General features: G+C 39.6%; 1 long non-coding RNA gene across 1 annotated transcript in view; it reads right to left on the reverse strand.

Moving 5' to 3' along the window:
• LOC120515792 overlaps positions 1-25,703 on the reverse strand; it is a 41,772-nt gene extending 16,069 nt beyond the window's left edge. The window contains exons 1-2 of the long non-coding RNA XR_005630706.1: positions 25,666-25,703; positions 7,012-7,053 (exon numbers count right to left, since the gene is read on the reverse strand). This is a non-coding gene — a long non-coding RNA (uncharacterized LOC120515792). The remainder of the gene's footprint in view (positions 1-7,011; positions 7,054-25,665) is intronic.
• Between the last annotated feature and the right edge of the window lie 2,155 nt (positions 25,704-27,858).

The following is a 27,858-nucleotide window of genomic DNA, read 5'->3' on the forward strand; positions in this document are numbered from 1 at the left end:
GACTGTACGTACCATTTAGTGCCTTAGAAAGATAAAGTGACTAATTGAAGACCTCACCTGTCTTGTACAGACACTTTTGTAAAGGTACAGGGCCAGTGATACTTACATAAGTAGATTCGGGGACAGTCAATAACAAGAACAAATATTTTAAAAATGCAAACAGTGTGTGAGTTTATGTATATACTTACTATTTTGTGTATTGTATATACTTTTATATATACTGGTCTGAAGATACATGGAAGTAAGAATTCCATTGTGCTATGTACTATACACATAACAATAAACTTGAAAACTAACAATATTAAGCACAGCTTGGAGCAAAATTCTGCAATGATTGGAGCCAAGCAACAATATCTATTTTACATGGACGTTATTATAACCATTAGCTCAGCCCCAACTGACATCAAATACAAATGACAACCGTTACAAAGGTTCATTGTTAAATGTGTTACTGCTCTCAGAAAGCTGGTTTCCTCTGACAGTGTTATAGTAGAAGTCTTTTGTGCACTGAGCTGTGTAGAGTGCTGCATTGCTCGAAAAGGTTTGGTAGGTTAGTTTGCAGATTTCAGTGCCTCTCTTTACTTTTTGGCAGGTAATTATATGTCTTTCGTCCATATTTGTAGCACCTACAGTAACTCTTGATAATTCACTTGTACTACATTTAAACCAGTTAGAAAGCATCTAAATGTTATATCAATTTCTGCATTTACAGTATGCCATAATAGGGAAATACTTCATGTACCAGTTTAGTAATCTTGGCAGGAAATCCTTTCAAGCTTTCGTTCACCCAGCTCCTTGCAAACTCTGTTCTTTTAAAAGTCATTAACAAAATGAATAAGTGGATTTTTCTAAGTAATTTTTTTCAGTTAAGATGATCTAATTAAATGTTTTAGAATTATTAACAAACATAAATACTGAATAAACTGCAAAATATTTTAAATAAATCCAGGTCAAACTTTGTTAAAATTACAAGAGTAAAACAAGCTGTTAACTTTAATTTTATCCATTAGCTGTTTTACATGCGCTCTCCGGCTTTTCAACCTCTGCTTTGTTGCAGCAGCTTCCGATTTCTCCTGTCTTCATGGAAGAAAGTAGCTTCTATTTTGAGATTTCTGAGTTTAATTAAACCTTTGGATGTTTACATAAACAAAATAGTATGAAGACAGCCTGAGGGTTAGTACCTCACAGTTTCAATATTCTGGGTTCAAATCCTAGATTGAATACTGTAATAGTGGAATTTATAAAGCCCTCTTATTAACTGTACTCTATATCTAAAGAACAACATCCTGTAACTATATTATTACCAAATGTTACTTCAGTTGCCACTGACTTACATGGTACAGGGTATAATAAACAATAACAATACTTAGCTTCTGTTATGGTATATAAAATCACAAATTATTCTCTATTTTTATTACATTTTGCTCACTCCCAACAAGATGAATTCAGATGCAGGACACTTGTATAGGTATTATAATATCAAAAGCATATCTTCCTCCCTTATACCTCACTTTTAAAACAGCTGTTCACAACATCTATATATATAATTCACTAAGGCAAGACACCCATGGAAAGCACGCCGGAAGGGGCGTGGATTCACTAAGCCACCGACAAGTAAGACACCCATGGCACACACAGGAAGGAGCCACGCCCACTCACGGAACCACGGCCACCAACTCGGAAGCGACAACACAGGAAAAACGGCGTCATTTATGTTCGTCTGTCGTAGAGTCCACATGCACCTCTGAGCCACATTGACTGTTCATAGAGGCATGTTAATTGCGGAAGTGAATCGCTATATACAGCGTGTAAAACAGTTTGCGAGGGGTATCCCATGAGATCCTTAAAACAATCCTTTAAAACTGAGGTTAAAACACAATGAAGGAATCAGTCCTTAAAAACCAATAAGCCCTGTGCCCCTGTTTCATTACCGTCTCACCTGCTTCCCCAATGCAGGCCCTGCAACAGTCAAGACGCTCTCTCAGCAGCTTACCTTCTCTGTGCCTGACCGGTTCACACAGAGGCACCACATGACCAGGCGGTGTATGCTTTAAGAACGAGGGTGGACGCGTCAGGACTGTCTAAGAAGAGGCATGTTTGTCACGGATGTAAATCGCTGTATGCGGCGTGTAAAACAGTTTCCAGGTGGTTTCCCATGGTCTTAGACTTGGTGGCCCGGTCTCTGTCAGTTGCTCTTGCGACCGGGCACATGACCAAGCAGTGTGCATGCTTCTGAGTGCGAGGGTGGACGACACAGGACCATCTAAGAAAAATCATGTCGCAGATGTGAATCGCTGTATGCAGTGTGTAGATCAGTTTGTTTGTTGCAGATGTGAATCGTTGTATGCGGCGTGTAGAGCAGTTTGCGAGGGGTATCCCATGGTCTTACAGTTGGTGGGCAGGTATCTGTTAGTTGCTCTTGCGAGCAGGCACATGACCAGGCAGTGTGTGTGCTTCGAGAGCGTGGGTGGACGTGACAGCACCATCTAAGAAGATTCATATTTCTCGCGGATGTGAATCGCTGTATGCAGTGTGTAAAACATTGTATTATACGTTGCCCTCTCCAGAGTTACATGTTTTTATTCACCTACAGTCGTATACACAATGAAGTAAGCAGTCTTTAAAATCCGAGTTTTCGGTAACAACGCACGACCGCGTGCACCATAGCAAACTGTTTTACATGCTACATACAGCAATTTGCATCCGCGACAAACATGCGTCTTCTTAGATGCTGCTGCACTTTGTACACACCCCCCTCCCACCTCGCTACTACCGTGGTCGGGTGTCTTGGTTGATTATATATAGAAAGGCAGCCAAAACCGCACAGAGCAATGAAAAGTCTACGTGAGTCACAGGTGCATCTGGACTGTGCAAAGACGACAACGACTCGAGTGACGAGTTGGAGGTGGGCACATGAGCAGGCAGTGCATACTGGACGAGAAAGCAGCAGACTAGCAAGACGGAGGGAGCGGAGTGGACGTCCTTCTCCTCTTCTCCCGTTCCACCCTCCGCGCCTGAGCACCACACAAACGATTGTGTGTTGGTTCGTTACAATGTTGCATTTCTTGCTGATATATTACATTACCGATTTTCAAATGTTAATTTTCTCCCTGTGCTTAAATATCATTAAAAAACCGGCCTGATTATGCGGCGTATGGAATGGTTGGCTAGTAGTGCTAAATTGGCTTTACACCCTGGGAAAGGAAGATTTGCTGATACCTCAGGCTATTGATTACTTTTTGGATGGACATCTGGGAGAGCAATTTGGTTTACAATCTTGGAAAGGAAGACATGCCGATACCTCAAACAACATTATTATTTGGGGAAAGATAGATTGAAGTGTTTGAGCAAAATTCCTCCATCATATTGACAGCCAGCCAATCAGGTGCATGCAACAATTATGTGTTGTGAAACCGTGACAGAATTTCATAGTAAATATGCGTCGTCTGAAGAGCGACACAGGAGGGAGGAAGAAGAAGAAACGAAGACATCAGGAGAAGAGAACAGACTGACGTCAGAAGAGGGCGTCAACAACGTGAGGCCATTTCCATCTGAGCGTCGGAAAGATATATAATGAACAGCTGTGAGTGCTAGATCACAAGCCGCGTGCGACATTCAATCTTCTCATCTTTACTTTTTCGTAAGCTATTTCTAAATACGAAATATATCCAGAGTTTACTATGACAGTGTTCTCCCCAGAATTATTTTAGAGCCGGGTGGCATGAAAAAGTAGTTGGGTGGGGTGGGACAGGGAAATTTGGTGGTGCAGAAAATTAAATGTGCATTATTTTTATTAGTTAATTATTATTATTTTCCAATGCTTATTATGACTTTCTTTTTTAAGGTTTGACACTTGTGCCACAATATTTTTATTAAATTTAAGAAGTTTGTAATTCAGGATACTGCAACCCTAAAATAAATTTTAAATAACAATTGTTATGACATAAACCAAGAGGCCCAAGTATTGTCGGTGTCAGGAAGAAAACTGAAAATGATGAAAAAAAAGAATGGGAAACCTAATTAAAAGAAATAATAAAATATTCTTCAAAGACAACTTGCATTTGCAGAAGGTGTCTTCAGTTAAATATTTTTTCTTCTTTTCTTCCTAGAGGCCAAGTTGCCTGCATTTTTCGCATAATCAAAGTTACAAGTATCTGGGTACTCCAAGGAGATCAGCATGAAATTATTTAGCATGCTTTGATTCATGCAATTTCGCAAACATGTCTTGATCCTTTAAAGGGCAGAAAAACCCTTTCACCTTCAGCTGTGCTCAATGGGCTCACTAGCCCAATATGAGCTAGTCTGGCTAAATTTGGAAACTACTCTTTGAGTTGTTGCCATTTTTAGTAAAATCTGTTTTGGACTGAAGTCTTTGTATGATTGACTTATGATCATTTTTGGCACAACTGTCCATTCTTGCCTGCTACTTTCATATTTTAAAATTGGAGGGCTATCATTTTTGGAGTAATGATCGAAAAGAATTTCAGCAGACTCACTTGAATCGTGGGTTCCTGCATTGAAAACTTTTGAAAAGCTGAAAATAATTGGCATGTCAGGGAATCCTGCATCTAGGTGCTTGTCTGCTGTCTCTAGGTATTTATCATATTGTAGTTTTGAATGACATTACATAACTCTGTGTATAAACTGTAAGAGTTAAATTTGAACCCTGGTCCAATGTGCAGCTGGCATGTGTCTGAGTCTTATATCCTTCTGAGCTTAATCTTAAAAGCTGACGCTGTTATTTTATTATTCACTATGATAAAATGTATTTCTTGTCCTTTATATACTGTATAACCCCTTAAGAGAAGTGCTATATTTATGGCATAACCTGTCTATCAAAAGCACCCGGTAGAACAGTTTCAACTTATAATTACAATTACCTCACTATTAACTCTACAACTGTAATATTACACAACCTGAGCCACTTTATGAGCCATGTGCACTATCTGCACTATATTTTTATGCTGGACTATTGTATTTATTCTTTCATATGGTATATGTTTCATTGTTTTTATTATTGTTATTTTATAGGAAAATAAATTTATAGAGGATTTGTATATTGAATCTCATTGTACTGTACAATGAAAATGAAGGAATTCGACAGAAGAGAGCGCATATTTATAGATGATGAAGACTAGCTCCAATTCAATTTAGTTTTCTAAGAGCTGTCTTCTTGGAGCTGTGAGCTTTTTGAATACTAGTATGTATACTTGATATTTTTTGATGAAATGCATTAAAGTATGTATATTACATTTTACAGATAAATTATTAACTACATTTAAATAATGTGTACTGTTAATAATTAAACATGTGCGGATACGGTGGCACAACAATAGTGATGAGCTGGCGCCCTACCCAGGGATTGATCATCTCTTGTGTTGTACACTTCCTGGGACTGGCGTGACCCTGGATAGATAAATGGATGGAATAATTCAACATGTATTACCAAGATTTTTCAATGTTCCTTAACAGTCTTGAAAAATCTGCGTTCTAAGCTTATGGCTGGGTATACATTTAATACAGAGCTTATATTGTGGTGATTGGTTATGTGGAGAGAAAAAAATGGAAGGACAGGATTTGAGGGTTGGTATGTTTGAAAGACACAGTACTGCTGCAATAAATTATTTCATCCAGGGTCGCGTATGTCCCAGAAAATATCTTGCTGGAAGCAGGACAAGTCCTTTGACGGGAGAGGCACAAGCAATTCTGGATGGGGTGGAGGTAGAAATTATTCTGGATGGGGTTTTGAGGCAGAAACAATACCTGGACAGGGGAGGCAGGAACAATTCTTGGACGGGGCGCTACCACTGCCCCACTGTGTCCCCATGTTTAGTATGTACTTAAATGCATTTCTTTAGGAAAATGATATCAAGTATAAATATTAGTATTTTAAAATGTTGTGAGCGCTGAAATCTAAATAATAAAAGCCCAGCGCGGTGTCCGTGTCCGCGTTCCTTTTGGCTGTATAGCCGCCCCATAGAAAAGCCCCAGTCCGTCCCATCTCAGAATTGTCCGCGAAGGGGATATTTATATTGATTTTCATATTCAGATATGTAAAATTCTGGGAGGAGTCGGGGTAGGGCTATAAGGCATGTGCGTTAAATTTCAAGTTTGTTGGGATTTATAAAGGGGAAGTGTGTGGAACTTGGCAAACACACAGTTTTATTCATCTGGAAGTTTTTGCGCATAATCATGTTTCTGTTTTTGTCCGTATGCCATGTTTTAGTGTGAATTCTACGCACGTTTCTATACATGAAACCCCTGGTGATTACTGCTGCAGCCTTTTAACTTAGTATTCCAAATCTGTCTGAGCAGAAGCATAGGCAACTATCTGGAAAAACTTAATTGTATAATTAACTACTCGCAAAGGATGTCAATTGCCTATGGAAACATATTATTATTGATGGTACTATATAATGCATGAACATTTTTTTGCATGGAATAGAGGAAGGTAACAATTGTTCTTTATTCATAACATTCTGTTTTATCTGCTATATCTGTTATATTAGTGGTGATTAGTAAAATAATTGTGCTGGCTCTCATACTCTACGTGAGTATTGTGGTTTGAACTCTGAAATTTTGACATAGAGAGACCTGGTTTAGGAAATTGACTACGGTTGCAAAATAGGCTAGAAGACAAATAACTAATTTTTCATGCAATGAGTCATCAACAAAAAAGACAACCTTCCGTCGTTAGGTGAGGGCACACTCCTCTGCATCCAAAATCTTCACCTCATATTTCCCAGTGCAGAATCAATCAAATTAATAATATGCAGAAGGTTAATGCCCATCATGAGGGCAAGAGTATCCCAAATCTTATTTTTGGTAGTATCCCTGGCAGCCAAATGATCTGAACTACATCTTTTTAAATTGCTGAAGCTTTTAATCATCAAATTGAACAAATCATATAAAATTTGGTTATGTCTGCAATGGTAATTTATTTTATAAATACCAAATGGTATTCTAGAGAGGAAATATGCATCAATAAAATAAAGTATTAATTTACTGTACCTGAAATGTCTTTTCCTGCTTTTGAAACTGAATAATTTCATCCTAAGAAAACATAATTAAACATTATGCAGTACATGTTTCAAAATTAATTAGGTTTGTTCTAAAATCATACATTACAAAATTTAAATTGCTAAATTTGGCATCATAGAAAAGGCAAAACGAAAACAATATTACTGAAAATTTATGTTACATTTATTATATTCCTTTTTGGTAAAACAAGTCAATAAAAGCAATTGCGCAACATTTAAAAAATTACAAGCTACAATATTTGTACAGTTTAATAGATTTAAATTGTCTGGACTGTTAATGACAAAGTAACTTTGAAGCAGTTAGATGTTTATAATATATACTTTCCGAAGTTGAATAAGTATAAACCGAAGATGCCAGTTTTGGAGAAGAACCTCAAGCCATCTGTGAAGTATGTTTGTGAAATGTTATTGTTTGGGGTTACTTTCCTGACACGGGGAAGGGCAACTTGATCAAGTCAACTGTAAATTCTGCCTCATATCAAAGTATGCTTCAGTAGATTGTGAGGCCTTCTATTCGACAGTTGAATTTGAAACGCCAATGGGCCCTTCAAGTACAATAATGTTCTGAATCACACTAGCAAATGCACTAAGGAACGGCTCCAAAAAGAAGAAATTGATGGTTATGGACTGGCCTAGGGAACGCCCTGATTTGAATCCCATTGAAAAGTTGTGGTAGAATTTGAAACGAGCAGTACCTGGAAGAAAACCCGGTAACATCTTATAAATGAAGAAATTCTGCAGGTGAAGTGGTCAAAAATTTCACTTAGTTGATGTCATAAAAACAGTTGAGCAGTTATGCAAAATACCTACAAGAACTCATCCCTACTAATTGGGGCAATATGTGTGCTTACTTTTCTCCCCAGCAGATCCACAGTAGATGATTACATCTACAGATATTTCTGTTAAATTAATAACTGAAAAGGTAAATATGTAGAAAACGTCAAGAGTTTCCATGGGGTATACTTACTTTTTCAAATGACTGTACATACCATTTAGTGCCTTAGTAAGATAAAGTGACTAATTGAAGACCTCACCTGTCTTGTACAGACACTTTTGTAAAGGTACAGGGCCAGTGATACTTACATAAGTAGATTCGGGGGGCAGTCAATAACAAGAACAAATATTTTAAAAAAAGCAAACAGTGTGTGCGTTTATGTATATACTTGCAAATACTATTTTGTATATTGTATATACTTTTATATATACTGTTCTGAAGATACATGGAAGTAAGAATTTCATTGTGCTATGTACTGTACACATAACAATAAACTTGAAAACTAACAATATTAAGCACAGCTTGGAGCAAAATTCTGCAATGATTGGAGCCAAGCAACAATATCTATTTTACATGGACGTTATTATAACCATTAGCTCAGCCCCAACTGACATCAAATACAAATGACAACCGTTACAAAGGTTCATTGTTAAATGTGTTACTGCTCTCAGAAGGCAGGTTTCCTCTGACAGTGTTATAGTAGAAGTCTTTTGTGCACTGAGCTGTGTAGAGTGCTGCATTGCTCGAAAAGGTTTGGTAGGTTAGTTTGCAGATTTCAGCGCCTCTCTTTACCTTTGGCAGGTAATTATGTCTTTCGTCCATATTTGTAGCACCTACAGTAACTTTTGATAATACACTTGCACTACATTTAAACCAGTTAGAAAGCATCTAAATGTTATATCAATTTGTGCATTTACAGTATGCCATAATCGGGAAATACTTAATGTACCAGTTTAGTAATCCTGGCGGGAAATCCTTTCAAGCTTTTGTTAACCCAGCTCCTTGCAAACTCTCTTCTTTTAAAAGTCATTAACAAAATGAATAAGTGGATTTTTCTAAGTAATTTTTTTCAGTTAAAATGATCTAATTAAATGTGTCAGAATTAATAGCCAATATAAATACTGAATAAATTGCAAAATATTTTAAATAAATCCAGGTCAAACTTTGTTAAAATTACAAGAGTAAAACAAGCTGTTAACTTTAATTTTATCCATTAGCTGTTTTACATGCGCTCTCCGGCTTTTCAACCTCTGCTTTGTTGCAGCAGCTTCCAATTTCTCCGTGTCTTCATGGAAGAAAGTAGCTTCTATTTTGAGATTTCTGAGTTTAATTAAACCTTTGGATGTTTACATAAACAAAATAGTATGAAGACAGCCTGAGGGTTAGTACCTCACAGTTTCAATATTCTGGGTTCAAATCCTAGATTGAATACTGTAATAGTGGAATTTATAAAGCCCTCTTATTAACTGTACTCTATATCTAAAGAACAACATCCTGTAACTATATTATTACCAAATATTACTTCAGTTGCCACTGACTTACATGGTACAGGGTATAATAAACAATAACAATACTTAGCTTCTGTTATGATGTATAAAATCTACAAATTATTCTCTATTTTTATTACATTTTGCTCACTCCCAACAAGATGAATTCAGATGCAGGACACTTGTATAGGTATTATAATATCAAAAGCATATCTTCCTCCCTTATACTTCACTTTTATAACAGCTGTTCACAACATAGTGCTAAATTGGTTTTACACCCTGGGAAAGGAAGATTTGCTGATACCTCAGGCTATTGATTACTTTTTGGATGAACATCTGGGAGAGTAGTTTGGTTTACAATCTTGGAAAGGAAGACATGCCGATACCTCATACAATATCAAACAACTTTATTATTTGGGGAAAGATAGATTTAAAGAGTTTGAGCAAAATTCCTCCATCATATTGACAGCCAGCCAATCAGGTGCATGCAACAATTATGTGTTGTGAAACCGCGATATAATTTTATAGTAAATATGCCTCGTTTGAAGAGCGACATAGGAGAGAGGAAGAAGAAGAGACGAAGACATCAGGAGAAGAGAACAGAGCGACGTCAAAAGAGGGCATCAAAAACGTGCGGCCATTTTCATCTGATCATCAGAAAAATATATAATGAACAGCTGTGAGTGCAAGATCACAAGCCGCCTGCGAAATTTATCCTTCTCATCTTTACTTTTTCGTAAGCTTTTTCTAAATACAAAATATATATTCAGACTTTACTATGACAGTGTTCTCCCTAGAATTTTTTTCCAGCCGGGTGGCATGAAAAAGTAGTTGGGTGGGATAGGGAAATTTGGTGGTGGAGAAAATTAAATGTGCATTATACTTATTAGTTATTATTAATTATTTTCCAATGCTTATTATGACTTTCTTTTTTAAGGTTTGACACTTGTGCCACAATATTTTTATTAAATTTAAGAAGTTTGCAATTCAGGATACTGCAACCCTAAAATAAATTTTAAATAACAATTGTTATGACATAAACCAAGAGGCCCAAGTATTGTTGCTGTCGGGAAGGAATGTGAAAATAATGAAAAAAAAGTATGGGAAACCTAATGAAAAGAAATGATAAAATATTCTTCAAAACCAACTTGCATATGCAAAAGGTGTCATAAGTTAAATATTTTTTCTTCTTTTCTTCCTAGAGGCCAAGTTGCCTGCAGCTTTCGCATAATCAAAGTTACAAGTATCTGGGTACTCCAAGGAGATCAGCATAAAACTATTTAGCGTGCTTTAATTCATACAATTTCGCAAACATGTCTTGATCCTTTTAAGGGCAGAAAAACCCCTTTCACCTTCAGCTGTGTTCAATGGGATCACTAGCCCAATATGAGCTAGTCTGGCTAAATTTGGAAACTACTCTTTGAATTGTTGCCATTTTTAGTAAAATCTGTTTTGGACTGAAGTCTTTCTATGATTGATTTATGATCATTTTTGGGAAAACTGTCCATTCTTGCCTGCTACTTTCATATTTTAAAATTGGAGGGCTACCGTTTTTGGAGTAATGATCGAAAAGAATTTCAGCAGACTCACTTGAATCGTGAGTTTCTGCATTGAAACTTGCATTGAACTGTGGGTGTTTTCTCCTGTGTCATTCTTTCTCTCTTTCTTTCCTAGGTGACGAAGCGGAAGTAGAAACAGACAATGGCCGACAGTGAGATGAATCGCGTTGCCGTCGTCGTCGAAAAACTCCAGGCACTCGACAAACAGATTCAGAAACTCCTGTCCAGATGAAGGTACCTCAGAGACTTGAAGGCTTGGCTGCTGGACAAACCACACTCAACAACTGAAGTCGACGTAACATCAACCCCTCCTCGTGCTGCTCAATTCCAAGAGCAAGTAAGCTTCTCCCCCGCGCCTCGTAGGAGCAACGACAACGCAGATGAAGACCTCGACGGGTTTCAGCTTTGCAGGCAAGGGTTCAAGGCTAGAACACCTCCATTGGCACAGGCGAGCATCCCAATCCAGAACCGATTCGACCCTCTCCGCGTCCCCAGTTTGCCTTCAACCCCGGGTGATGTAATCGTGGTAGGTGATTCGATTGTACGAAATCTGAATATCACATGCCCTAATCGAAAATCTTTTGTTTCTTGTTTTCCCGGTGCTCGAATCCGTGATGTGATGAGACGGGCACAGACCATCTACGAGAAACACAAGAGGGCAGTTGGATCCATTATTTTACACGCCGGCGTAAACGACATAAGGCACCGAGAGTCGGAGGTTCTCAAGGCTGACTTCGCAGCACTAGTTAAAGACACAAACGGAGAGGACCCCATCGGCAAAAATCTTCATCTCGGGTCCACTACCTCTAGTAAGACGATCGAATAAATACTACAGTCGTCTGCTGGGTTTAAACAACTGGCTGAGAGGCTACTGCGAGACTCAAGACATCGGGTTTATTGACAACTGGGATCTTTTTAGGGAAAGGCCACGCTTCTTCAAGCGGGATGGACTGCATCCGAATAGATTTGGCGCCCGGGTCCTCTCCGTAAACGTCGCTAAGGTAATTCATCTATCTTGACTGTCTACTTCTACTTTAAACCCCTTCCGTAATGCTACTGCTTTGATAGGACATAATGACTTAACACAGTCTTCCGTTAAAGTGCACAACATTAATAATCTAATAACAAATCTTAATGCACGTAAAAAATTTAGGCAGTGCAGCATAAACACCAATAATTTAATTGCAATTAATAATTTAGATCAACAATGCATTAAAACTATAAAAACAGATTGTAGATTACATAAAAAATACACACAGAGTGGCGTTAACAACAATAACTTAGTTTTTGTTCCGAATACCAATAACGCACATAAAATTCAGCTCTGCCCCTCCGAAACATTAAATATGGCACTCTTAAATGTTAAGAGCTTTAACTAACAAGACATTTTTTATAAACGATCTTATTAGTGATAGAAACATTGATTTTATTGCACTAAGTGAAACGTGGCTTAACTCAGACGGTGCGGCTGTTTTAATCGAATCTGCGCCTCCGGATTACAGTTTTACTTGTGCAGACCGCCAGGTCAAAAAAGGAGGTGGATTGGCAAACATTTACTCGAGCCGGTTAAAATGTAAAGATGTTAGTTTTGGTAAATTTAAGTCCTTTGAGTATCTCGCCGTTGTTATTCATGGAGAATCTTACGTTCTAGTATTATCCGTTGTCACACACGCGCGAGTAGGAGGCCGCGGACGGATTCGAGCGCACCTAGGAACGTGTTCGCCGGCAGGGAATGGCGGGGTACTAACTTTCTCCCTCTGCTTCCTCATAGGAAAAAAGACCTCCCTCCGCCATAGCTGACGCGTCGGCACTTCCGCCCTTCCTCCGCCATCTTGCTATGACGTCATCCTTCCCGTCCTCCCTCACAGTCCTTCCCAGCATCCTTGCACTTCCGGCTCCTCCCCTATAAAATGTTTGGCGTCAATGAACATTCAGTTTGTTTATGATTTTGACCTGTTTTGTTTGTTGTTGTGGAATCTATGACCCCAAACCTCTTTGCTGTCTCCTGCTCCATCTGTTACACCGTGTATAGACCTCCTAAATATAACGCGTCTTTCTTTGATGAATTCTCTGACTTAATGTCAATTTTAATTACAAACTATGACACACTCTTAATAGTCGGCGACTAACTTTCATATCGACAATCAGTGTGACCAAAAAGTAAAAGAATTCATGAACCTTCTGGACTCTCTTGATTTGAGACAGCTCGTTAATCAACCTACACATAAAGCAGGTCATACGTTAGACTTAGTGATTGCTAAAGGACTTAAAGTTGATATAAAGCAGGTCATTGATATTGGTCTATCAGACAATTTCCTTCTACTATTTAATATAGAAATAAAGATAGAAAACACTCATGAGAAGCATTTTGTTAAAAAACGCTTCTTTGACTCATCAGCAGCTTTAAAACTTACAAACATTCTAAGCAATCAGTCCATTTATAGTGCCAACTATAATAGCGAGGATAAAAAATTAAAGGAACACTTTAAGAAACACATTAGATACATCAGATCTCAATATGAAGTTGGATATCTATACAAATAACGACAGGGCAATGTCTTAGGAACAAAAGGATGCCAAGTCTTTTAATGGAAATAAAAGTTTTCTGCCTACAGAGGGCTCAATTGTGTAGACACCCTAAAATCAGAGTGAAATGAAGATGTGGCAGGCTAGTCCATTTTTCAAAAACTTAATTTCTGCTACTCAAAATGCTTTTCAGTATCTTGTGTGGCCCCCACGAGCTTGTATGCATGCTTGACAACGTCGGGGCATGCACCTAATGAGACGACGGATGGTGTCTTGTGGCAGTTCCTCCCAGATCTGTATGAGGGCATCCCTGAGCTGTTGTACAGTCTGAGGAGCAACCTGGCGGCGCCTAATGGACCGAAACATAATGTCCCACAGATGTTCTATTGGGTTTAAGTCAGGGGATCGTGAAGGCCATTCAATTGTTTCAATTCCTTCATCCTCCAGGTACTGCCTGCATACTCTTGCCACATGAGGCCGGGCATTGTTGTGCATTAGGAGGAAACCAGGACCTACTGCACCAGCGTAGGGTCTGACAATTGGTTCACGGATTTCATCTCGATACCTTATGGCAGTCAAAGCACCATTTCCTACGCAGTAGATGTCTGTGCGTCCCTCCATGGATATGCCTCCCCAGACCATCACTGACCCACCACCAAACCTGTCATGTTGAACGATCGTTCTCCTTGTCTTCTCCAGACTCTTTCACGTCTATCACAGCTGCTCAGGGTGAACCTGCTCGTCTGTAAAAAGTACAGGGCACCAGTGGCGGACTTGCCAATTCTGGTGTTCTTGAGCAAATGCCAGTCGAGCTCCACGGTGTTGGGCAGTGAGCACAGGGCCCACTACAGGACGTCGGGCCCTCAGGCCATCTTCATGAAGTCTGTTCCTGATTGTTTGGGTAGAGACATTCACAGCAGTGGCCCTCTGGAGGTCATTCTGTAGGGCACGAGCAGTGCTCAGCCTGTTCCGCCATGCACAAAGGAGCAGGTATCGGTTCTGCTGATGGGTTGAGGACCTTCTACGGCCCTGTCCAGCTCTCCGAGAATAACAGCCAGTCTCCTGAAATCTCCTCCATGTTCTGGAGATTGTGCTGGGAGACACATTAAACCTTCTTCCTGCAGCACGTGTGGACGTGCCATCCTGGAGAAGTTGGACAACCTGTGCAACTTCTGTAGGGTTAAGGAATCGCCTCATACTGCCAGTAGAGATAATTACTCAAGCCAAAACTAGCACGAGTGGAAAACCAGCCAAAAAAGATCAAGAGGGAGAAACTTGAAATGACCTCCACATGTAAAACCAGTCCTGTTTTGAGGGTTTTCTAATTGTTGCCACTTTAGTGCACCTGTCGTTAAGTCCATGAACACCAATACAGCTGAAAGTGATTAACAATGACCTCAGCTGCTTAACCAACCAGAAAATTATCAGACAGGTTTAATTGATTTCATGCCAGGCCCAATAAAAAAAGGTTTCCTTTAATTTTTGTGAGCAGTGTATAAAGTCACTGTCGGAATATATAAAGTCAAAACTTGAATACATAAAGTCAGCGTCGGTATATATAAAGTCAAAACTTTTTTCTGAATATATAAATTCAAAACTTGAATATATAAAGTCAGCGCTGGATTATATAAAGTGAAAACTTGAATATATAAAGTCATTGCCAAATATATAAAGTGAAAACCTGAATATATAAAGTCAGCGTCGGAATTTATAAAGTCATTCTTGATTATATAAAGTCAACATCGGAGTATATAAACTCATTCCTGAATATATAAAGTCAAAGTCAAAATATATTGATTGAAAGGACTGTGAACTGAAGTAAGTTAACAAAAACGTATTCAGAAAAATAAATTAAAAAAACACTTTTCGGTTAATGTTTTGAAAATGATGGTTCCTGCCTTGCGCCCAGTGTTGGCTGGGATTGGCTCCAGCAGACCCCCGTGACCCTGTGGTCGGATTCAACGGGTTGGGAAATGGATGGATATTCCGGCACTGACTTTGTATATTCCGACGATGACTTTATATATTGAAGTTTTGACTTTATATATTCCAGCGCTTACTTTATATTGTGAGCTGGAGGGCTTCGCTATTACTTGTGGGGACGAAACTTCACTTTGGTAACTGATCATGCTCCACTTCAATGGTTATACGGACAGAAAGATACAAACTCTCGCCTCATGAGATGATTTCTGGGCTTACAACCTTACCGTTTCACAGTAAAACATCGACCAGGTTCTGAACACGTCAACGCAGACGTATTATCACGACTAAATGAACCTGGTACAGAGAGTCGCTTGATTCACGGGAATGTGAATAAAGCCGAGGGGGAGGGTGTGAGCTGGAGGGCTGATCGCACCCCAAGAAGATACAGACGCCTCTGGGAAAAACCACAACCCCTGAAACACAGACTACACTCACATTGCTCCTTACTTTGTCACTTGCGCTATAACACGTAATGCAAACCTCACGCGATACTCTGCTAAGTTAAAAGCCTTGTGCAGCGCCTGTCAGTTGAAAATTGATTGTTTGCTTGCTTTTATCGCTCTCTCTCTCTGCTCCTAGCGGAACTGTCATCTCTGACTTGTCATGGAGCACGTTTAAGCTCATGTGTTTGCAGTGTTTGAATAAAAATCCTTCTTGATTCTACGACCTCCTGTGTCTCTGTGCAAATCTGTGACCCAAGCGTGACAATACATTCCGACGCTGACTTTATATATTTAAGTTTTGACTTTATATATTCCAGCGCTTACATTATATATTCCGAAATATTCCAACGCCGTCTTTATATACTCAGGTTTTGCCTTTATATATTTGGGAATGACTTTATATATTATATTCCAGCGCTGACTTTACATGTTAAAGTTTTGACTTTATATATTCAGAAACAAGTTTTGACTTTAAGTTTTGACTTTATTTATTCCGACAGTGACTTTATATTTTTAACGCGTTATGGAGCACATGCATCGAAGCTTCTCAGCTGTGCGATTGTCAATGTAACCTTTTGTAAGTAGTGCCTGGAGGATTCAGTGTGGAGAAACTCTAGAGACAGCGTGTGTATTAACTTGTGGATTTTTCTGTGAGTATTTGGTAGCAGTGTGACGAAGTTGCTTCAGAAGACGGCGTTAGCCGCGGAGCTAAGCTCTGAGTGAAATTAGGTAAATGGGAGGGGCGATGATGACGTGACTACCCCACCCGCCTTAACTGTCAATCCCCCACAAACACAGTCTCTCGGAATTTGCATAAGCACACCCCTTCACCTGCAATTTTAACTTAGTTACAAAGTGATCAAAACTCTCGTTTATATCCTGCGTCCTCTCATTAAACTTGTATCCTGCATTACCCGTGGGCATGAGAAATGCTAGCGGCAGCCTGTCTATTAACTTCATTTAAAATTTAGGTTTACACCTTGCTTTCTTTCAGAAGTAGCAGCACTCATGAATATGGTAGTATATGTCACTCGCTCGCTTCTTATTGTTTCGCTGCCTTCTCAATTATATAATGCATGTTTTCTTCAGCGCGTTTTGGAGCTTTTCCTGGTTTTCTACATAGTGCGTTGACAGTCAGTTCACGTGATTACGTGGGAGGCGTGATGATGTCACACGAAACACCGCCCCCCACGGCTTTCAACTCCATTACAGTAAATGGAGAAAAATACCTTCCAGCTATGACCATTACGCGTAGAATTTCGAAATGAAACCTGCCCAACTTTTGTAAGGAAGCTGTAAGGAATGAGCCTGCCAAATTTCAGCCTTCTACCTACACGGAAAGTTGGAGAATTAGTGATGAGTCAGTGAGTGAGTGAGTGAGTCAGTCAGTCAGTCAGTCAGTGAGGGCTTTGCCTTTTATTAGTATAGACTTGCAAAATACCCGTGCTTCGCAGCGGTAAAGTACTGCATTAAAATTTTTATTAAGAAGAAAATTTAACCTTTTTAAACTGAGGGAAAATATGCCAATAATTATTTGTTAAGGATCTCTTTGTATACCATGTTGTCAGTTCGGCTCTCCGGTTGTAACATGACCAAGCTGTGCGCTGAGCTTACTCTTGAGCATGCAACTTACAGTTGGCCATGTGAACAGTAATCTTGTCTCAAATCTCACAGCTTGGATTGCTGCTGTCATAATCGGTTTGAGTTTCATGGTTTGTTTTAATTATGACAGTATTTGCAGGATTAGTAGTATTGAAGTGACATTCAGCATCTGTCAAGCGTTGTAAGCACACAACCGGTTTCAGTGATAAAATCACATCCAGCTTTTGAGAGTTTAAACATTCATAAACATCAAAGTGTCCACTACTGAAATCGTCACCTGTGAATGTAAGATGTTTAAGAGGCATTGGCGGTTATCGAAAGGTGTAAAATATTTGGCCATTTCGGTACACTTGAAAGCGACAACCGAACAATTCAGCGGCAGCCATCAACTCACATGCAGAACCATAGGTGAAGGGCTTAAGCATTTCATTCTTATAGTGCTCCTGTGTAGTATAATTATCTCCTGTACCGTCATCAGTCCACACCTTGAACCTGTCCCAGTCATTCAATACATAAGACACAATGTTCCTCCGGATATCAAGAGTGAGCCTGATATGGCCGTGCAATATGTAACAAAGAGAATGGAAAAGGTAGGTGGTATCTCCGGGCATGGAAACCACTCGGTAAGTGATAGTTCTTTGATCGATAGTGATCATCTCGATAGACATGGTAATGGGGTTGGAATGATAAAGGAAATGGGTACCTGAGCAATGTAAAGTAAGTGTAAAATGCCTATACAATAACTATAATTGTAATAAACAAACAATAAAAGAGCGGATAAGCCGTGGATTAAACAAAAGGGATTAAACAAAAAGGCTGTAGTTCTTTGATTGATAGTGATCATCTCGATAGACATGGTAATGGGGGTTGGAATGATAAAGGAAATGGGTACCTGAGCAATGTAAAGTAAGTGTAAAATACCTATACAATAACTATAATTGTAATAAACAAACAATAAAAGAGCGGATAAGCCGTGGATTAAACAAAAAGGCTGTAGTTAAGTAGTAGAGACTGGAGACTGGAGCGACGGACGGGCTTATATAGGCAGGCATCCAACAACGTGGGAGGCGTTGGGATGGGGGACCCAGCACCACCTCACACGGTGACCGAGCTGCAGGCTATGGAGGCAGCCCCGGCCGGAACGCCCAGGAGGACATGAAGAGGGCTTGGGCCTCCTCCAGACCGCGAGGGGGCGTCTGTCCTGGTTCTGTTGGGGGCCGCGGGTAGAGGGCTTGGACCCGCCCCGTGGCGCCCCGATGCTGGTTTGTCCCGTGTGGTCATCGGCCGGGGCTGGAGCCCGGCCGGAACGCCTAGGATGACCAGAGGAGGGCGTTTGCCTCCTCCAGACAGAGTGGGGGCGTGTCCAAGTTATGCAGGAGGCCTCGGGTAGGGGGCTTAGAAGCCCAGCCCTGTAGGGACCTGTGGCCACCACCAGGCGGCGCCCCAGTGCGTAATCATCCCGAGAACCCGGCACTTCCGCCACACCAGGAAGTGCCGGGGGGAAGACGACAGGGGAAACCCGTACAGCTTCCGGGTGCGCAGCCGGCACTTCTGACACACAGGGGTGTGGCTACTACTAATTGCCGGGGAGCAGCTGGAGCCCATCCAGGTTCCCATAAAAGGGGCCGCCTCCCTCCAGTCAGAAGTGGAAGTCGGGTGGAAGAGGACGGAACTGGAGAGAGGACGGGAGGCGGTCAAAGGAAAGAGAGGCACAGGACTGTGAGGCCTGGACTTGGGGAAATCGGTGCAAGAAGGCACTGGGGGTGCACGTGAGCAAAAACTGTAAATAATAATTGTAAATAAACGGTGTATGGTGGAACCTACGATGTCCGTCTGTCTGTGTCCGGGCCAGCGTTCACAGTACGTCAGTAGGATTCAGTTAGCGTTGGGAACCCATGTACCAAATTTCTTGAAGATGGGCCCATAAGTAACAAAGACTGTTGAAAAGTTCAATATGGCGACCGACAGTGGCATCATACCACCGAAATAAGTACGTACATTGGTTTCGGTTAGTGCAGGGAAGCCGCCTACCAAATTTCGAGAAGATGGGGCCATAAATAAGAAAGTTCAACATTGCGGACGTTGTTGACTGTTATGCCCATTACGCGTAGAATTTCGAAAAGAAACCTGCTTAACTTTTGTAAGTAAGCTGTAAGGAATGAGCCTGCCAAATTTCAGCCTTCTACCTATACGGTAAGTTGGAGAATTAGTGATTTTGGAAAATTCAATATGGCGGCTGACAGTGGCGTCATACCACCGAAATAAGTAAGTACATTGGTTTCGGTTAGCTCTGGGAAGCCACCTACCAAATTTCGTGAAGATGGGGCCATAAATAAGAAAGTTCAACATGGCGGACGTTGTTGACCGTTATTAGCGTTAGAATTTCGAATTGAAACCTGCTTAATTGTTGTAAGTAAGCTGTAAGGAATGGGCCTGCCAAATTTCAGCCTTCTACCTACACGGGAAGTTGGAGAATTAGTGACGTTGGAATGTTCAATATGGCGGCTGACAGTGGCGTCATACCACCGAAATAAGTATGTACATTGGTTTCAGTTAGCACAGGGAAGCCGCCTATCAAATTTCGTGAAGATGGGGCCATGAATAAGAAAGTTCAATATGGCGGACGTTGTTGATCGTTATGACCATTACGAGTAGAATTTCGAAATGAAACCTGCTTAACTTTTGTAAGTAAGCTGTAAGGAATGGGCCTGCCAAATTTCAGCATTCTACCTACACGGGAAGTTGGAGAATTAGTGACGTTTGGAAAATTCAATATGGCGGCCGACAGTGGCGTCATACCACGAAATAAGTACGTACATCGGTTTTGGTTAGCGCAGGGAAGCCACCTACCAAATTTTGTGAAGATGAGGTCAGCCTTCTACCTACACGGGAAGTTTGAAAATTGGTGCGCGAAAGTTCAATATGGCGCCAACAGTGGCGCCATACCATCGAAATAAGTAAGTAAATCGGTTTCGGTTAGCGCAGGGAAGCCGCCTACCAAATTTCGTGAAGATGGGGCCATAAATAAGAAAGTTCAACATGGCAGACATTGTCGACCGTTATGACCGTTACGTGTAGAATTTCGAAATGAAACCTGCTTAACTTTTGTAAGTAAGTTGTGAGGAATAAGCCTGTCAAATGTCAGCTTTCTACCTACATGGGAAGTTGGAGAATTAGTGATGAGTCAGTGAGTCAGTCAGTGAGTAAGTCAGTGAGTCAGTCAGTGAGTCAGTTAGGGCTTTGCCTTTTATTATTATAGATAACAATGCTAGCAATCCCAGAGTCTTATTTTCTACAACTGATCATCTGTTAAACCCAGGTAACACAAAGGAATGCCCCCAGAAATACTTCCAGTGAAACCTGTGAGAACATTGCTGTATTTTTCAATCAAAAAATTAATGATATTAGAGATAACATAGTACTGTATATCTCCCCAACACTGCAGAACCTCCAAAGCCCCGGTACTCCATTATAAACAAATTAAATGCTTTCACCAGGATAGATTTACCTGAATTACATAGTATAATCTCTCAACTGAAACCCTCCACCTGCATCCTTGACCCAATACCAACAAGGTTTTTCAAAGAAATATCAGGCGTGCTAATTGACAATATTCTTGACATAGTTAATTCGTCATTAGATACGGGGGTCTTCCCAGACTGTCTTAAGACTGCTGTAGTTAAACCCCTGCTCAAGAAAAATGATCTTGACCCCTCTGCCTTTGAAAATTTTAGACCCATCTCTAACCTGCCCTACTTAAGTAAAATTCTAGAAAAGGCAGTCATTATGCAGTTAAATGACCACCTCAATAAACATGCTATTCTTGATAAATTTCAGTCAGGCTTCAGAACAAATCACAGCACAGAAACTGCACTCGTTAAAGTAGTAAATGACTTGCGGGTAAATGCAGACAGAGGCCATTTATCTGTTCTCATCCTCTTAGATCTGAGTGCTGCATTTGACACCATTGATCACAATATTCTTAGAAATCACCTTAGTCAATGGGTGGGCCTCTCTGGCAGTGTCTTAAATTGGTTTGAATCCTACCTGGCAGGTAGAAAATTCTTTGTGAGTTGTGGTAATCACATCTCAAAGACACATGATATCCGATATGGTGTTCCACAAGGCTCTATCCTGGGTCCGCTGCTGTTCATAATCTATATGCTTCCGTTAGGTCAGATTATCTCAGGTTACAACGTGAGCTACCACAGCTATGCTGATGACACACAGCTGTACTTATCAATAGCACCTGATGACTCCGACTCTCTCGATTCACTAACACAATGTCTTACTGGTATTTTGAATGGATGAATAGTAATTTTCTCAAACTAAATAAAGAGAAAACTGAAATTTTAGTAATTGGCAATAATGGATTAAATGAGGTTATCAGAAATAAACTTGATGCATTAGGATTAAAAGTTAAGACGGAAGTAAAAAACTTAGGGGTAACTGTTGACTGTAATCTGAATTTTAAATCACATATTCATCAGACCACTAGGACAGCATTTTTTCACTTAAGAAACATAGCAAAAGTTAGACCTCTTATATCATTGAAAGATGCTGAGAAATTAATTCACGCTTTTGTTTTCAGTAGACTAGATTACTGTAACGCACTCCTCTCAGGACTACCCAAAAAGACATAAATCACTTGCAACGAGTGCAGAATGCAGCTGCTAGAATCCTAACTAGGAAAAGAAAATCCGAACACATTTCTCCAGTTTTGATGTCACTACACTGGTTGCCTGTGTCATTCAGGATTGACTTTAAAATACTGCTTATGGTTTATAAAGCCTTAAATAATCTTGCTCCATCTTATATATCGGAATGTCTGACACGTTATATTCCAAATCGTAACCTTAGATCTTCAAATGAGTGTCTCCTTATAATTCCAAAAGCTAAACTTAAAAGAAGTGGTGAGGCGGCCTTCTGCTGTTATGCACCTAAAATCTGGAATAGCCTGCCAATAGGAATTCGCCAGGCAAATACAGTAGAGCACTTTAAAACACTGCTGAAAACACATTACTTTAACATGGCCTTTTTATAACTTCACTTTAACTTAATACTGATACTCTGTATGTTCAATTCATCATAATAACTATTCATAGTGGCTCCAAAATCCGTACTGACCCCTACTCTCTCTTCTGTTTCTTTTTCCGGTTCACCACCTACTCAAAGCATCATGATGCTCCAACATTGATGGACTGAAAGCCAGAAGTCTACGTGACCATCATCATCAAGTCCTTCCATGAAAACCCTAAATACAAAGAGGACTTTTTGATTTATGTTAGGTAGATTGCCCAGAAGGGACTGGGCGGTCTCTTGGTCTGGAATCCCTACAGATTTTATTTTTTTTCTCCAGCCTCTGGAGCTTTTTTTTTTCTGTCCACCCTGGCCATCGGACCTTACTTATTCTATGTTAATTAATGTTGACTTATGTTTATTTTTTATTGTGTCTTCTATTTTTCTATTCTTCATTTTGTAAAGCACTTTGAGCTACATTTTTTTGTATGAAAATGTGCTATATAAATAAATGTTGTTGTTGAAAACTTTTGAAAAGCTGGAAATAATTGGCATGTCAGGGAATTATGCATCTAGGTGCTTGTCTGCTGTCTCTAGGTATTTATCATATATTGCAGTTTTGAATGACATTACATAACTCTGTGTATAAACTGTAAGAGTTAAATTTGAACCCTGGTCCAATGTGCAACTGGCATGTGTCTGAGTCTTATATCTTTCTGAGCTTAAGCTTAAAAGCTGACGCTGTTATTTTATTATTCACTATGATAAAATTTATTTCTTGTCCTTTATATATAGCCCCTTAAGAGAAGTGCTATATTTATGGCATAATCTTTCTGTCTATCAAATGGTCCCAGTAAAACAGTTTCAACTTATAATTACAATTACCTCACTATTAACTCTACAACTGTAATATTACACAACCTGAGACACTTTATGAGCCATGTGCACTATCTGCACTATATTTTTATGTTGTACTATTGTACTTATTCTTTCATATGGTATATGTTTCATTGTTTTTACAGATAAATTATTAACTACATTTAAATAATGTGTACTGTTAATTAAACATGTGCGGACATGGTGGCACAACAGTAGTGATGAGCTGGCGCCCTATCCAGGGATTGATCCTCCCTCGTGTTGTATGCTTCCTGGGACTGGCGTGACCCTAGATAGATAAATGGATGGAATAATTCAACATGTATTACCAAGATTTTTCAGTGTTCATTAACAGTCTTGAAGAATCTGCGTTCTAAGCTTATTGCTGGGTATACGTACATTTAATACAGAGCTTATATTGTGGTGATTGGTTATGTGGAGAGAAAAAAATGGAAGGACAGGATTTGGGGGTTGGTACGTTTGAAAGACACAGTACTGCTGCAATAAATTATTTCATCCAGGGTCGCGTGCATCCCAGAAAGTATCTTGCTGGGAGTAGGACAAGTCCCTGGATGGGAGAGGCACAAGCAATTCTGGATGGGGTGGAGGTAGGAATTATTCTGGATGGGTTTTGGAGGCAGAAACAATACCTGGACAGGGGAGGCAGGAACAATTTTTGGATGGGGCACTACCTAATCGCTACCACTGCCCCAGTGTGTCCCCATGTTTAGTACATACTTAAATGCATTTCTTTATGAAAATGATATCAAGTATGAATATTAGTATTTTAAAATGTTGAGAGAGCTGTAATATAATAAATGTAATGTATTCTGTGTGGCGATCCGTGCTTTTACGCTCCTGTGTGTGAAAGAGAAAGAGCATTTAAGAAGCACATAGTGATTTACACACATACAATACAAAGCATTTAACGTGCTGCTTTAGTTATGATGGGATTTGAGAAATGCTAGTAAATTAACCATTGATTTTAAGATGAAGGTTACAATGTTCTACTTTAATTACAAAATATACCATAGGATTAAAGTAAAAATTTTCAGATTTAAGTCAACATTTCGATCTCTTTCTTCTTCATTGTTGCTATTTTTTTTTTTTTTAAACTTCCGTAAGACACCCAGACGGTGGGTCGACTATGACATCCTACCACTTCATTTTTTATTTCGGGCACTGTAACTTTCTGAACTTGAACTTTCGAGTGCCATTCCATAACGTTCCTTTTGTTGCTCATGCCACTACCTAAGCCACCAAAAAGTATGTTTTTCCTCACTTCAGCTTCACTGAGTAGGACCTCCACTTGGCATTTGCTGAAAATCTCCTTACATGTGCAATTGCCGTTGACTTTTTAACAAAATACTGAATGGAAGGGGATATTTATATTGATTTTCATATTCAGATATGTAAAATTGTGGGAGGAGTCGGGGTAAGGCTATAAGGCATGTGCATTAAATTTCATGTTTGTTGGGATTAATAAAGGGTAAGTGTGTGGAACTTGGCAAACACACAGTTTTATTCACCTGGAATTTTTTGTGCATACGTTTCCATTTTTGTCCGTACGCCATGTTTTAGTGTGAATTCTATGCACGTTGTTATACATGAAGCCCCTGGTGATTACTGCTGCAGCCTTTCAACTAAGTATTCCAAATCTGACTGACCAGAAGCATAGACAACTATCTGGGAAAACTTCATTGTATAATTAACTACTCGCAAAGGATGTTAATTGTCTATGGAAACATATTTTTACTAGTAGTACTATATAATTTATGAACATTATTTTGCATGGAATAGAGGAAGGTAAAAATTGTTCTTTATTCATAACATTCTGTTTTATCTACTATATCTGTTATATTAGTGGTGATTAGTAAAACAACTGTGCTGGCTCTCATACTCTACGTTAGTATTGTGGTTTGCACTCTGAAATTTTGACATAGAGAGACCTGGTTTAGGAAATTGACTATGGTTGCAAAATAGGCTAGAAGACAAATGACTAATTTTTCATGCAATGAGTGACCAACAAAACAGACAACCTTCCGTCGTTAGGTGAGGGCACACTCCTCTGGAGCTAAAATCTTCACCTCATATTTCCCAGTGCAGAATCAATCAATCAATCAATCAATTAATCATATGCAGAAGGTTAATGCCCATAATGAGGGCAAGAGTATCCCAATTCCTATTTCTGGTAGTACCCCTGGCAGCCAAATGTTGCTGAAGCTTTTAATCATCAGATTGAACAAATAATATAAAATTTGGTTATGTTTGCAATGGTACTTTATTTTTTAAATACCAAATGGTCTTCTAGAGAGGAAAAATGCATCAATAAAATAAAGTATTAATTTACTGTACCTGACATATCCTTTCCTGGTTTCGGATCCTAAACATTTTTTCCTAAGAAAAAATAATTAAACATTATGCAGTACATGTCTCAAAATAAATTAGGTTTGTTCTAAAAATCATACATTACAAAATTCAAATTGCTAAATTTGGTATCACAGAAAAGGCAAAACGACAATATTACTGAAAATTTATGTTAGATTTATAATATTCATTTTTGGTAAAAATTGCGCAACATTTAAAAAAATTACAAGCTACAATATTTGTACAGTTTAATAGATTTAACTTCTCTGTACTGTTAATAACAATGTAACTTTAAAGCAGTTAGATGTTTATAATATATACTTTCCGATGTTGAATAAGTATTAACCGAAGACACCAGTTTAGGAGAAGAACCTCAAACCATCTGTGAAGTATGTTTGTGAAATGTTATTGTTTGGGGTTACTTTGCTGACTCAAGGCCTGGGCAACTTAATCAAGTGAACTGTGAATTCTGTCTCATATCAAAGTACACTTCTGGAGATTGTGTGGCCTTCTATTCGAAAGTTGAACTTGAAACGCCAATGGACCCTTCAGTACAATAATGATCTGAAGCACACTAGCAAATCCACTAAAGAAACGCTCCAAAAAGAAGAAATGCATGGTTATGGACTGGCCTAGTGAAAGCCCTGATTTGAATCCCATTGAATAGTTGTGGGAACATTTGAAACAGGCAGTACCTGTAAGAAAACCCGCTAACATGTTACAACTGAATGAATTTTGCAGGTGAAGTGGTCACAAATTTCACAGAGTTGATGTCACAAAAAACAGTTGAGAAGTTATGCAAAATGCCTAAAAGAAGTCATCCCTACTAATTGGGGCAATATCAAGTTCTGAAATCAAGGGTGTGCTTACTTTTTTCCCCAGCAGATCCACAGTAGATGATTACATTTACAGATATTTCTGTTAAATAAACAACTTAAAAGGTAAATCTTTTTTTGTGTTTTATTTAAGTAAATCACCTTTATCGGTAGCTACAGTTTGCTTGAAGATCTATTGTTTGCATGTTCAAATATGTAGAAAACGTCAAGAGTTTCCATGGGGTAAACTTACTTTTTCAAATGACTGTACGTACCATTTAGTGCCTTAGGAAGATAAAGTGACTAATTGAAGACCTCACCTGTCTTGTACAGACACTTTTGTAAAGGTACAGGGCCAGTGATACTTACATAAGTAGATTCGGGGACAGTCAATCACAAGAACAAATATTTTACAAAAGCAAACAGTGTGTGCATTTATGTATAATATACTGCTCAAAAGAATTAAAGGAACACTTTTTAATCAGAGTATAGCATAAAGTCAATGAAACTTATGGGATATTAATCTGGTCAGTTAAGTAGCAGAGGGGGTTGTTAATCAGTTTCAGCTGCTGTGGTGTTAATGAAATTAACAACAGATGCACTAGAGGGGCAACAATGAGATGACCCCCAAAACAGGAATGGTTTAACAGGTGGAGGCCACTGACATTTTTCCCTCCTCATCTTTTCTGACTGTTTCTTCACTAGTTTTGCATTTGGCTACAGTCAGTGTCACTACTGGTAGCACGAGGTGATACCTGGACCCTACAGAGGTTGCACAGGTAGTCCAACTTCTCCAGGATGGCACATCAATACGTGTCATTGCCAGAAGGTTTGCTGTGTCTCCCTGCACAGTCTCAAGGGCATGGAGGAGATTCTAGGAGACAAGCAGTTACTCTAGGAGAGCTGGAGAGGGCCATAGAAGGTCCATAACCCATCAGCAGGACCAGTATCTGCTCCTTTGGGCAAGGAGGAACAGGATGAGCACTGCCAGAGCCCTACAAAATGACCTCCAGCAGGCCACTGGTGTGAATGTCTCTGACCAAACAATCAGAAACAGACTTCATGAGGGTTGCCTGAGGGCCCAAATGTCTACTGTGCCCTGTGCTCACTGCACAGCACAAGGGAGCTCAATTGGCATTTGCCATAGAATACCAGAATTGGCAGGTCCACCACTGGCGTCCTGTGCTTTTCACAGATGAGAGCAGGTTCACCCTGAGTATATGTGAAAGATGTGAAAGGGTCAGGAGAAGCCGTGGAGAATATTATGCTGCCTGTAACATCGTTTAGCATGACTGGTTTGGTGGTGGGTCAGTGATGATCTTGGAGGCATATCCATGGAGCAACTCACAGACCTCTACAGGCTAGA

The sequence above is a fragment of the Polypterus senegalus genome, chromosome 15, assembly GCF_016835505.1.
Source record: "Polypterus senegalus isolate Bchr_013 chromosome 15, ASM1683550v1, whole genome shotgun sequence".
NCBI lineage: Eukaryota > Metazoa > Chordata > Cladistia > Polypteriformes > Polypteridae > Polypterus > Polypterus senegalus.